Source organism: Ambystoma mexicanum, chromosome 11 (genome assembly GCF_040938575.1).
Source record: "Ambystoma mexicanum isolate Mex_15411 chromosome 11, UKY_AmexF1_1, whole genome shotgun sequence".
Lineage (NCBI taxonomy): Eukaryota > Metazoa > Chordata > Amphibia > Caudata > Ambystomatidae > Ambystoma > Ambystoma mexicanum.
Window position 1 is genome coordinate 1326689613 of NC_090934.1, and position 13816 is coordinate 1326703428.

The 13816-nt window shown below is 43.7% G+C and overlaps 1 protein-coding gene across 3 annotated transcripts in view; it reads right to left on the minus strand.

Moving 5' to 3' along the window:
• The window catches only part of MYO5C (myosin VC), a 1282854-nt gene that overhangs the window by 391670 nt on the left and 877368 nt on the right, over positions 1–13816 (minus strand). The window lies entirely within an intron of this gene.

The following is a 13816-nucleotide window of genomic DNA, read 5'->3' on the forward strand; positions in this document are numbered from 1 at the left end:
CCACACCTAAAAGTGGAGTGTAGGCGACACTGGCCCTCATTATGAGTTTGGCGGTGCAGTAAAAAACTGATAGCGGATCAGTTACCACTGCTTCTTTTGGTAGTAGCGGATTGCTGGCACTGTTTCAGCACTGCCAAATTCCAGGAGTGGAGGTAAAGTGAAGTACACAGCTTGAGCCTTCTCTAATTTACATCCAAAAATGCAGGAATTAATATGGTCAAAATTGCTTCCTGCTTTAATTCCTCCAAAATCCCCATGTACTTCTATAGACTCAAAACAAAACGGTGATTAACACATCCATTCTGCCACTTCTAATTGGGTGGATTTCACTTCATTATAGGTGGTGTTAATGGTAATCGAGTATGGCAGTAATTCCTCAGAAATTACCCTCAAACTTGTAATGGCCATTAATAAAGAAACAGGACCTATGGCTGAGCCAAAGAGTCAAGATGTCCACTTTACACAACCTCCCCAGACTTTCAATGGGGGGGATGGGTTGCATCTCACTTATAAAGAACAAAGGAGTTTTATTAATAAGATAAACAACATAGATATTGCATGCATAGAAAAAATGCACCTGCATATTTAAAAATGTACCAAATCCTACTTTGAACATTGGGTTTGTCTATTAGGGCTCTGTTACATATGCTGGTCACTTGCATGTATGGTACCTTTGAAAATCGATCTTCTTTATAACTGATGCATACCAATCAAAATCTCCTGAATCCCTGCCTTATACTTCTGTTCCACCAAGGAACAATCCAATCGCAGATACTCTTCATACTTTAAAGGGAACTGCTGGGGTATTTTGTACTAGTGAAACACCACTCTAGTACTGGGACGAAGAAAAGGGGTATGCAGGCATCCACTACTGAAGGCCAGACATGTCCCAGTGATTGGGTTTCTTATGGCCAGGCAATACCAGCCAACAACACACACACCTGAGGCCTCGTAACAAGGCTCTGGTTTATAAAAGGTGGAGACCAAATCAATGTGCGGAGAGAGAGCTGCCTTGGTGGAGCGAGACCAGTCGGGAGATTGGCAACGATCCCAGAGGGTCTGCAGGATCCAGAGCGAGCGAGTTGCGTGGTTGGTGCAGGACTGGAAGCCTGTGAAATTGAAGGACGACAGCTGGAGCTGCCGAACAACTGAAACCCGGAACGGCTGCAAGCTACAACCGTTCTGATCACTGGCATGTGCAGAGAAGTGCCTGACGAGGAAGCAGAGTCAAGTCAGTCAAGTCAGAAGGTGAGCGGAAGCAGCAGGAACTGCCGCAGTGGAGACACGAAGAGCCAGTGAGGGTCAGCGGACACGGAAACAATAGAGCGCTCCCAGGGAACCGCAGGCAAGTAGCGGTTCACGAAACTGAGTAAATATGAGCAATATTGAATACTGAACTGAATTAGAAGTACTGTTTGAATGAAAATATGCAATATTGAATGCCAAATGGAATGGAAAGTACTGTTTGAATTTAAACCAAGGCATATAAAATACTGTACGAACATTGGAAAATAAACTGACAAGGAATGTCAGACTGGGCGAAAGAGGCACTGTGAACAGAACAAAAGCAAATAGGTTGATAAACCAATGTGGAGAAGACTGGTAAGTTAATGGGGAAAGCAAAAGACTGATGTACAAGAGTGTTGCAGCAATTAAAGAGAATATAAGTGTGGAAAGCCAGAAGAATGAAGCACAAAAGGCTTTGAAGGAGTTAAACAAGGCCAAGGGGAATTTATGGTTGCACGACCTGTGATGGGTGGACCATGTGGTCTGACAACTGTGCCTACACCTGGGATTTCCCCACTGTGAAGTTCACAGATATTTCAAATCGAGTCAAGGAGAAGCACAGGGTTGTGTGACCCGTGATCGATGGACCGTGTGGTTGGACAACTGCACCTAGACCAGGGAGACCTAAATGGTGACAAGCAAGAGAATTTTTGAAGGAACCACAGAGGAGTGGAAATTAGATGCTACATCAAGCTAAAAGGCAGGTCAAGTGGACCTATTATTTCCTTACAGCGAGAATTAAGCAAATGCAAGTCATATGAGTACTACAGTGCAATCTGCTAACTTAAAGAACTGATAAACGCTGTCTTGGGGAATGGAACCTAAAGACCCCCCCTTTTGTGTGAACTATGCTAGATTGAACTTGGGGAAGGGAACCTCAAGACTTGCCAGAACATTGGTATGATAAGCAGCATTTGAAACTGTATTGAACTTGTTAAATAACTTGCACTGAAAACAGCAGAGACTTTACTTTTGAACACTATTCTGTAGTCTAAGAAGAGGCGCACACCATGTTTATTTCTAGATGTGAGGGCAAGCATAGGTTTTGACACAGACAGATTTTTGATTTGGACTTACAGACACAGACTTCCCTTAGTTTTCTCTAGGAAGGGAAATTCCTACCAAAGTTATAGGGCAAGTTAAGCGTTATACCATCCTGATCCTAAATACAGATTTTGATATTGAATTTTACAACTGTTGTCTGTGTCATCTCTTGATACCATGCCTGTCTCACAATAGCCAGATACATGTGATGAAGAAGCCCCAATGACCACTCGATAGGCGAGATGAAACAAATACTTCTTTTATGTTTATGATCGCATGACCCCCGTAGGCAGGGCCACGAAGCTAAGAAATAGAAGCTGGGAAGAGAAAAGCAGGGAGGGAGACCCGTTGATCAAGAGGATGCACAGCAGAGAGCTGTGGAGAGGACCGTCAGCAGTACATGGAGGGGAGAGTGTAGTGGACCTGATAAGCTGAGGGAAACCAGTACTGCTCAAGTGCGAAAGAAACCAAAAGTCTGACTTATTAAAGCAGTTCAACAAGACTATCCAGACCAGGAATACCTTTAGGCACAGAGACCGAAGTAGGGGAAGCGAAGAACTAATTCAGAGCTAGTGGACGAAAATGCATTGAGGATAACTGAAGAGAGCTGGGGATGAAGGACAGAATGTTTTCACACCAAAAAACACACAGGTAAGTTGATTCTGCTATTGTACATACACTTACATTTGTTCCCCTAATCTTGCCCTTGAACCAACCTTCGCTGGATGCTACGTTGGTTGCTCCGTCTGTCAGGGGATGAGCGGGCGGAGTGGAAGCTTGCCCTATCACTGTTCTATCTCCAGACTACTGTGTCTGAACTAAAAGGTAAATGCCGTAATGGGAAGAGGCATATATTGTTTGCTAGTTAAATGAATTATCATATGCCTTTATTTGAATTCTATAGCTAGCAAAACAAAAGGTAAAAAAACATTTTCAACATGAAGAGGAAATCAGTTTAAAAAAAAATATCTTTTTAACAAAGAGTTTTGAAAGAGTCTTTTGAGAGAAGGTCCTCTTATCGTGTGCTGTGTATGTATCCTGGGCACAGCACTTGGGAGGACTCACTGTTGCAACTTGTTTGTTTGTGGTTTTGTGGTTCTTTCGTCAAAAGGTATAGTAGAGCGAACCCCATGTATCTGGTTAAGATGACTTATTAGTTAGTACATCTCTCTGTCATGTGTTTGCCAGAAGTGTACACTCACTCTCATTCCTGGTTTGTGAGAGAGGAGTTCTTATGACCTTTTCTGTGAAGTGTGCATCTTCACTATCGAGTGGTCAATGACCACTCGATAGGCGAGATGAAACAAATACTTCTTTTATGTTTATGATTGCATGACCCCCATAGGAAGGGTCATGAAGCTAAGAAATAGAAGCTGGGAAGAGGAAAAGCAGGGAGGGAGACCCATTGATCAAGAGGATCCACAGCAGAGAGCTGTGGAGAGGAATGTCAGCAGTACATGGAGGGGAGAGTGTAGTGGACTTGATAAGCTGAGGGCAACCAGTACTGTTCAAGTGCGAAAGAAACCAAAGGTCTGACATGCTGCTTATTGAAAGCGGTTCAACAAGACTATCCAGACCAGGAATACCTTTAGGGACAGAGACCGAAGTAGGTGAAGCGAAGAACTAAACCAGAGCTAGTGGACGAAAATGCATTGAGGATAATTGCAAAGAGCTGGGGATGCAGGACAGAAGCCATTGCTGGAGGAAGACGAGTACAGAGGAGGTATCGGACAGACAGGGTCCCAAATGAGAAGCCAGGGAGGGGTGGTAAACAAAGGCCCCAGAGCTGAGAGTGATTTCAAGAGAGTTGAGGAGGGAGAGGTTGAGATCATGAAAAGCGAAGAGATGCAAGGGAGAATTGTACTGTGGTACTTCTGGCTAAAACACTGCAAAGGAGTAACACAAGCACAGATAAGAGGACCAATGACTAGTTGCCTATAGGGATACGTAGTTTTAAGACTCCAAGAGTGTAGCACAGGGTGCTGATAAAGACCAGGAAAGTTAAGGGAACCATACACTTGGTGGTGTAGTTTCAACACTCCAAAAGGCAATTTGGGGTAAATACAAACCCAAGATCGATAAACAGACCAAGCTATGTAAGGCCCAAAATGTGCAGAAATATGTACGGCAAGAAGCAACAATCAAAAGAAAAGGGCAGCATTTCATTCTCAATTGCCACACATCAAAATTCTGTTTACAAAGAGGACAAACACAAAATGGGCCCTGTATTAGAAAGACAAAGCCCCAAAACAAGAGGCCTATCTTTCACTACATTATAAAAAGAAATGAAAGCCATATTTCAAAACAAGAAAGTTGCCATGGTAAAATAGAAATTGACACATTCTGCAGCCTAGACGTAAAGCAACATATGGGAAATGAAACTCAAGTTGCCAGAAGTAAATGTAAAGGCACAGATTAAGGAAACTGGTGGCTTGTCAATGCTGTTTTAAAAAGAAACTGCGAGAATGAAGATGAAAAAAATATATATGCTGTATTTCAAGACATTGGTGCAAGTGCCATGTAGAAAAGTCAGAATATAAAAGCATTATTTATTTGCTGTTCATCAGAACCGAACAAAGAGCTGTGCAGAGCTCAGTGATTTTTCCACAGCAAGCCAAAAGGTCAAGCATTGCATATTGCTCGATCCTTAAAATCTCTTTGATGCTTACAGAGCCAGGAAAGGGGAGGCGCTTGTGCCAGACTATAGTTTTATGAGATTGACAGATGACCACTGTGAAAACATGAGGCCCAGATTACAGAGATGAAAACTTAAAGATACATTGAATTAAAATTTGATTCTTGTCGAGGTCCAGGATCTCACTGACAACTGACATCTACCAGAGAATGATCAATGAGAGATTGGGTGGAGTTGTCTTCCTCTGTTCAGATAAGATAAGCGGACCCATGGCCCGGCTATTAACTTTGAAGGGAGCTGTCGAAAATCATCTGAGTGGAAACTGCTGGAAAATTTGCTGGAGAACCAACACTGCCTAGGAAGTGGATTAGACCAGGAGGAAGACTACAATCTGGAGGGGACCAGGAGAGGCAAATAAAGGAATGGACTCTGGAGTTCTCCATGACTGAACCTGGAGAGACCGTCTAACCAAGTGACTTTTCCTGAGCACAAAACCCAGAGCTGTTCAATATAAGTACACTTGTTCAACATAACTGTAAAGACTGGAGAGGGGTGTCTGTACCCCTGCTCTCTATATGGCAGAGGAGAGGCACAGAGGACCCCCGCCAAGATTCTCTATAGGGTAGCGCTGGTCGAGCAATCAAGGCCTAGCTTCTCAGGAGGTAATGCAGGCTCGTTCTTAAGTACAGTGTAGTCCCCAAGCCCCCAAAAGGGAATGTCCACACACTGTATTAGTTAAAACACAGTCTTTATATAATTAAGTTCAAGGTTATGTACACTATCACAATAACTCACTTTGCGCTCAGTAAATCTACCATGGCAAATATATACAGTTCTAAGTGGTACCACTATTATTATTAGATTCCATTAAAGTGCATCAACTGTCACACAAATCACTTAATAAAGGTAACCAACAACACACATAGGAGGAAAGCAGTTGCTTAGAACAATTGGCAGGATACTGGCCTCTACCGTTAAACACAGTTCTGTGTGGAGAGCCCCCCACCTGGGCAACCTGTAAAAAAAGATAAGATATATCACAAGCCCAGTCCATATATTGTTCTATGAGTCTTATTTCCTTCTAAAATAGGTCTACAACCCCAACGTACCTGGAATAGCAGAGTTCGACATCGGGTCGTCGACGGATCCTTCTTGAGCGGCTCCCCTTAAAGCAGGAGCCACGGATCGTTGAGATCCCACGAGGAAAAGGGTTTGAATGACGACAGGGTGGTGGCAGCTTCGTTCCTAGCAGTGTTCGGCAACGACAGAGCGCTGACGTCCTCTGAGGAAGAGGCGTGCGGGGCACCTCGGTGGCGATAGTTCAGGAACGCAATGAGTTTGAAGAACTGTGGCCCAGCAAGGGCGTCGAGTCATCAGCGTCTCTGTGGTCTTTAGGTGGCGGGAAACCCACCGGCGGATGCTCCTCAGCGCGTCGCAGACTCGACTTTCTCCGGCGGGACAAAGCAATCGACGGTGCAGACAAGTGCGTCCTTGGATCAAATGTTATTTAGGCAAAGGGAGCGCGGCGGCTCCGGTCGGCGACGGTGATGGACAATAGTGTCCGAGTGCTTTTCCTTGTGATTCCGCGGCGGTCCCCGTCTCCAGTCAGCAGCCTGTCATAGGTCTGTCTACCAGGGAGCTTTGGCAAAGATGAGCTGGTGCATGATGGTCCCTTGTAGCTCGGGAAGAGGGCGCCTTAGCAGGTCCTCTCTGGGTCAGTCCTTGGAGACACAGCAGCTTTCAGATTGATGAAGTAGAGCAGCATCCAGACTTCTCTTCCAGCAGGGATTCAAGGTTAAGCTTCAGTTTCAACTCCAGTTTCTCTTCAGCTTCTGAACATGAATTCAAGCAGTGAGAGGCCCTGAGATATACTAGTTGATCTCCCATTCATTCTGCTGGGTCACACTCAGACAACCAATCGGTCAGAAGGGCATTCAGTGCAGGAAGCATCCAATCCGGTGCATAGTGCATTGAGGCCATTCACTTCTCTCCAGACACTCACAACAATTTATGTCTATTGGGACAAGTACCCAGCCATTCAACAATCCACACTGCATTCATACCAGTTTCGGGGAGAGCTGTCTCAGTCATTGTGTCAAACACCAGATACTAGACATCCACAACATAGAGTGCGTTTTCGTCACACATTCCATTCACCTAGGTCCCACCCACAGGGTGTACCCACAATATACAGTCACTGGGAAGGCTCCAGCCAGTCTGGCCTGGGCTTCATAACAACACCATATATGGAACTTCCACCCAACAGCCAGTCAGGGGGAAGGGACAGAATCGGGGCTTCCTAGCACTTTGGGAAAACAAGGTAACATGCAATAGAAAGGAAGAGGCCACAGGGGCCATCTTGTTTCATATCAGGAATCAACTGATTCCAATGGCAGGGCCTGGGTATCCCAAAATGGAGGATACTCAGAGCACCTGTCAAATTCAGCATGGAGCTGCCACCAGCCCATGCGCTGCTCTGTGGGCCACACACATCAGGTGCCCAAAAACATACACTAGGGGTACAGGGTTGGACCCCCACCCATGGGTGCCATAAGGGTATCCCATGGGTCTGTACACCAAACCAAAAGAGAGAGCTGCACCGCCAGGAGTCCCACATGAACTCCTGCATGGAAAACACGACAGAACACATGATAAAAGGCAGTAAAGGACAAGGATACGGAGGCCCTGTCCCTCCGAGGCATTTCCAGCATCACAAGAACTAAGCCTTGTGAGGATCTGTTTGATTTAATACCTTCCCCTTATTAATTGGATGGGCAGACCAAGTAGATCTTTTGCATTTTTGCTAAATAATAATTCAATTTACTCCTATATAGTCAAAGAACACAGGGTGACCTCGGGGGAGTTCGAAACCTGTGATCTCTCTCCTAGCACTGTCAAGTGTGTCCGGTCTAGGCAGAGAGGCAGGGGTGGGCTGAATCGGATTCATTAAACTCCAGTGGGGTTGTAGAGTTCAGAGTTGTCTGAAAAGTTATTTGTTAACTTCCTTAAAAAGACATTATAGTGGAATGAGATTACCCCATTCCAAGATGGTGAAGCTTCAACTCAAGAATGATTTGAGGAAGGGCAGCTGTGACTCAACTTAGAACCCTCACCAAGGCCCTAAACTGCCTTTCATCAGCAGATCAGATCCAGACAGAGAGGTCAAAGCAACTTAAGCCCCTGATTTTGAATACAGAAAACCAGTGGTAAGAGGAATAAAGCCAAGTGAAAATGTAAATTTTCAATGACTGAGCAGAGTAAAATGTTAATCGAAGGAAACCATGCCGTTTTTTAAGTTAGCATTTTAATGTACTGTAGTTTCGTTGATCGTTGTTTCAAGAGACAGTGGACAATGTTTTATTCAATAACGTTCCTTTTAAGAAAAAACAAAAAAAGTTTTTGCCATATCGCCAAATGCAAACAAGCAAGTTAAACAGAATAGTTTCATATTTAACTCTTTTTCTGTCAGAGAAGTCACCGCAAAAAGCCCAGGTTTTGAGGAAAGGAATCTTGTGGCGTGAGTGCACTTTAATGAAGCGTTGCGTTCTGAAGAAAGCTTTGCGTTGCCTAGATACCCCTGACGCGACCTAGTAAAGGCTGCAGCAACCCTGAGCACTGCAAGCGTTTAGCAGAGGCAGCGAGGGTCAGTACGCGACCAGTGAAGAGTAAAAGATTGAATCCTGAGTCGCAGTGGAGCAGGAGGCAGCATTATTGGGAGCGGTTGTCACTAAAGACAGCATTATTATGAGCGCTTGCCTCACAATGTAGAACAAAGCACGGAAGCTGCACAGATCGCTATGTTTATTTTTGGAGATAGTTTAGCTTTAGGATTACTTGTTTGAAAATTTAAAAAGGAAGTAAAACTAGAACAACAGGAAGAAAAGAGAACAGAAAGTCAAGATACAATTGAAGACAGTGAGAATTGGTAAAAAACTACAGACAACAAAAGGAAACAGTGAAATTAGACTGAAACAGTTTATGGAACATTATCAAGAGAGTGAGCAAAAATAAAGAACAATCAACATCAGACAAACTATAAGGAGACTAGGAACATGAAGACAAAAAAGTAATTTGAGAATGTTTTGAGGGAAAGGTAGGCAATCGGGTAATTTGAAAGGGAAGCAATAGTACAAGGGTCGGGGGGAAAAGTGAAGACCAGGAAAGAACTGCAGTAAATGTAACCTGTAATGGTTACTTGTAGATTCTGCCAGAAAGTGTAGAGCCATGAGAATTCCAGAGCTGAGTGAAGAAGCAGTGTGCAGAGCAGAGATCTGGCCATTTGTTTTGTTATCCAATTCCCCTTTCCCCCATGAGCTGTCAAGTCAGGAGGGTGTTGCAAATCTCCTCTGAACGGACGTTTGGGGTGGGGTTAATTCCTTCATCTTCAATTCCTGCAGGACAGGAAGCTGGGACCTCAAAAGCACTGATTAAAGGTATAGTCATTTAAAATAAGTGACCTTATTCTGGCCAACTCCAAAATTCCCTAAAGTGGAGGGGCGCATACAAAAATGAAATTCCCTATTGTTCCCCATTCACCAGACCCTGCCTTAAAGCAGAGGAGTTTCCTTAGTAAACTTAATATCTGGGTTTGTGTTACAGCAGAAAAGTGTCTTGACAAGTTAAATAGAGTGAAGCCCCAATTTAAAAGCATACCCTGTAGAATGTGAAAGTGACTCCTGGTAGAAGAGAGATTCTTCATTGCATAGTGGTGAAGGAAAAGGGTTCCATCTATATAAAAAGTGTTTGGTTCTTAAACGTTTGTTGTGCCCAAACACCTAGCATTTGTCAAGTGCGCAGGGAGAGCCAAATAAAGAGCTCTGCACATGTGAAATTATTTTTTAACTACGAGAAACATTTTGCATGTTAGTTAAAAACCCCTGAAGAGTATACAGCCAAGCGTATGATCTTGTCATGCTTAAAGGTGCTGCTTAATGTTTGACATTAAGGGATTTTGTGAGCGACCCAAAAGTAGTTAAAGTGTTTATTTGACCTGAAATGTTAACTGTATATGTGATTGTGCCATAGGTCCTGTGATTTTTAGTTAACCCACAAAAACGTATGGTGTTCTACTTATTTGTATTCAAGCTTTGTTTCATGCCACAGAGTTTGGTGGCGTGACTTGTGATTTTGTACAATGTTGACTTTTCATATTTATTAATAAATATATATTCTTTCTACACACCGGGCTATGGGTGTGGTGCTTTGGTTGCGGTAGGGACGCTCTCTGCAATGAATTGTTGCTATATAAATATACCGCACATATATGGGAGCTCGGGCCGGGATCGAGGTTTCTATTTTTGATTCATGACAAGTGCATTGTTAACAAGTTATTCAATCTAATGCAACGTCGTACAGAGGAATACGATTGTACAGAATAATGCAAAAGTAATCTGACTGGTATTGACTGTTGAAATCTAGCAGGAATAAGGTTCAGGGTTTTTGTTCTTGTGTAGAGAGTTTATAAGGTTGCAAAAAGCCACTTTTAAAATGAGTGCCATTGAAATGGAAGAGGCCAGAAAACATCTTCTAGCAAAGCTGTTCATTCGGGGAGACTGGCATGAGCAGGGGGCTGGAGGCTGGCAACGTAGAATGGTACAAGAAATAACATCAGTAGGCACTGACATTTGGCTTAAAGGTGGGATGTTACAAAAAGCCCTAACAGACTTTTATATGACCAGACATATTTGTGAGGAACAAATTCAAATAGTTTAGCAAGCGGCTCAGTTATATTTTCATTTGTAATTATTACAAGAGTGATTGCAAAATAAAGGTGCTAGTCTCCTACCCAGAAATCACTCATGCAGCTAGAAGATTAATCACAACAGAGACAAATTCTTGAATTAAAACTTAAAAAACCTCAATGAGCAACTTCAAAACCTACCTACAGGTCAGCACAGAGCCACTTTCAACACCAATTGAATGACCAGCCTATTCACAATAGAGTATGGTTGGATGAAATTGCAGACTCCAAACAATCCATAAAAGAGCTTAAATATTAAAACAGTCAGTTAATTATAAAAAGTATTGACTCATAAAATGAATTTGATCAGATGCACCAAGATTGAAATGTACTGAAACAACAGAAAATGCAATTGATTAAGGAAAAATACTTCTTAAAATGGGATAACAGTGTGCTTTTACAAAAAGTGAATCCATTGAAAATGGATGTGGAAAAGGGTCAGTCTGGTTCTCAGGAACTGACTAGAATCAGGAAGAAAATACAGATTTTAGGGAGCCTTTTTTGCAAGCAGAAGCTGACCTGGTGGAGGCAGTGCATCCTATGGACGCTCAAGAGTGAGAACTTGTTATTTTAAATTAAAAGCAATGGGAGAATGCGCGCATAACACAAGAATTCCTTCAGGAAGAGGGTCAGACAGTGAGGGACCAAACAGCTGCTCACAGCAGAGTGCTTGAAGCCATTTAAAAGTTCAACTCTCTGAACATAAGCAGCGAATTATGACAGAGAGAAACACGTGTGAGAAATTAAAAAAATGAAATTAGAAAATATAAACAGGCATTGCATTAAGACACCCTGACCAGCCTGGGTATGGGATAGGGCCCAATGACTAAGGAGATATGCCCTTCACATCAAGGATCTCATGCCATTTCCCTACAAACTCCCAAGCACAAACTGGAACTGACCTCATGCATACTGCTTATAGAGAACAGGGAAACGTGAGGCAGGTGGGCTCGCCTATTCCTAGCCAACCTGTTCAGGAAGGCCAGTCATTATCAACATAGATGGATAGTCACCCCTACCAAACAGGTGGCCAGACCAATGTGTCATTGGAGACCAAAATTAGTCTTGTGGGTACTTCTGAACCTGAAAATGCTTATGACAAAAAGAAAAAGACTTGCAGAAAATCATTTTACAAAGAGACCACCTAGCCCACTTAGATGAAAGAGAAAGGCAAAAGCTTCAGCCTAGGAAGGGCATTTTAAAAACTACCTGGAAGGAGTACCTATTGGCAATGGTCTGAAGAAGAGACTGTATTCTATCCTGTGCCAAAAGGTGATGACAGGGAAAGTAAACCTTGGAGCTCGCAGCGGCACAGGTGAAAAGAGGAGTCTAGATCCCATGTTTCTGCAAGGTATTCCCAATCTCATAAAGATAGCGGCGTGTAGGAGACAGGAACTGGAGTGCCAATAGCTGCACTAATTCCAAGGGTGAATGGACTCGGGTTCAGAGGCAAAAAAGAAATACAAAACCGAGAACGGGTTTTGTTAAAGACCCATTCAGTCAAATTAAGGCCATAAAGAGCTTCATGACCCCATACCACAAGAACGCCAAGTATTTGGTGTGGGAACATCTGGAACTTTATGAAGAAATGAGGTAATCATTTGAAATTAAATCAAATGCATGGAGTTTGTGAACTTGACGTTTCCCTTAGAGTATGTAGTTTCTTTGCAGGACTGGAAGACCAGGATCATTATAAATGGTAAAAATAAGGTGGCTATTTTGAAAAAAAAAATCGACACACAGGAACCCACACGAGCCCTGCAAGACTGCATATAAATTATAATGTGGGGAAGATCAGGCACCTAGGGCGTTTGCACAAGAATTAAAACGTGCATTTGCGCAGACTTGCAGGCGGGTGAATATGAATAGCAAGGAATTAGTGATCACACACTTACATGCTCTTTTCAAATATATAATTACCCAATTCCGCAGGTGCAGGACACTGGCACCAGGATATATGAGGCTCAGAAACCCACTGACAATAAAAACAACCCTAAAACCACAAAACCATCTAACACACCTGTTGCTGCAAAGGTGGCAGAGGTGAAAACTACCCCTCCTTGGGACCTGGAAATGAGGGGGCTAAAATACTCTTCCAGCTGATAAGCAGAATGAGTGCCAGAGGAGGCCCAGCCCCAGTCAATTGGGAGTCAATAAGGGTATCAGAACAATGACCCCTCTGACCCTGATACCTACATAAGTCCTCGGTACGAGGGTACAAAGCCAGGGACTTCATTTGGGGATGCTAGGGGTCGCAGCTGCAACTCCTGTGGTATCCCTTGCAACCCTTACATTAAACATAAATTACAAAAATTAAACACTCTGGGGTGCACATTTTGCTATGCCACTCCTGCTTCTGGAATCATGTGTTGCCGTGTACCACTGCTGATGGGCAGACAGGACCAGCCCCATAGCCTCTACAGGGCCATGGATACTCAAAAATGGCCACGATAGTCCCATCATTCAGCTCTAGCAGATAGGCCGCTTTTGTCTTCATCATCATGTGTGTGTCATGCGTTGAAGTAGGAGTTGCTTGACAAATACCCTCCTTGGTTCCCTCCTCCTTCTCCTCACCTGTACTCAGTTCTTCTGAGGAACTGTCGGTGTCTATGGCTCTCCTTTCTCTCCAAAGGTCCAGTCCTTTCCTGTTGAGTTTGGGACGAGCTCCACTGGAAGCCACCCTGCCCGCTGTTCAACAGCAAGGCAGAAGGGACCCTCAGGGCGTCCGCCCCCAATTCCAGGGAAAAGCGTGGCTGAAAAACCCTGGTGTGCTTGGATGTAGTAGCACTACGAATATGAATAACTAGGCTGAAGGCTTCCGTTGATGTAGAAGAGAGGACTTCTATTCCCAGAAGACACTGCTGGAGTCGAGCTAGTGATGGAGACCTTAGCCGAGGAACGAGGAAGAGGTCTGCAGAAGGCTGCGGTGGCAAGGAGCATACAATCGTAGTTGTATGTACAACAAGTTAGGAAAGAGCACTAGAGTGGTAGAAGGATCAAGGACTACAAAGCGGGAGGAACAGAAGAGTGGAGGAATCACCATGAGAGATCAAAGGCACAAGCGGGAAAAAACAAGGGGAGTCAGAGAGGAGCACTAGCGTACAAAACCT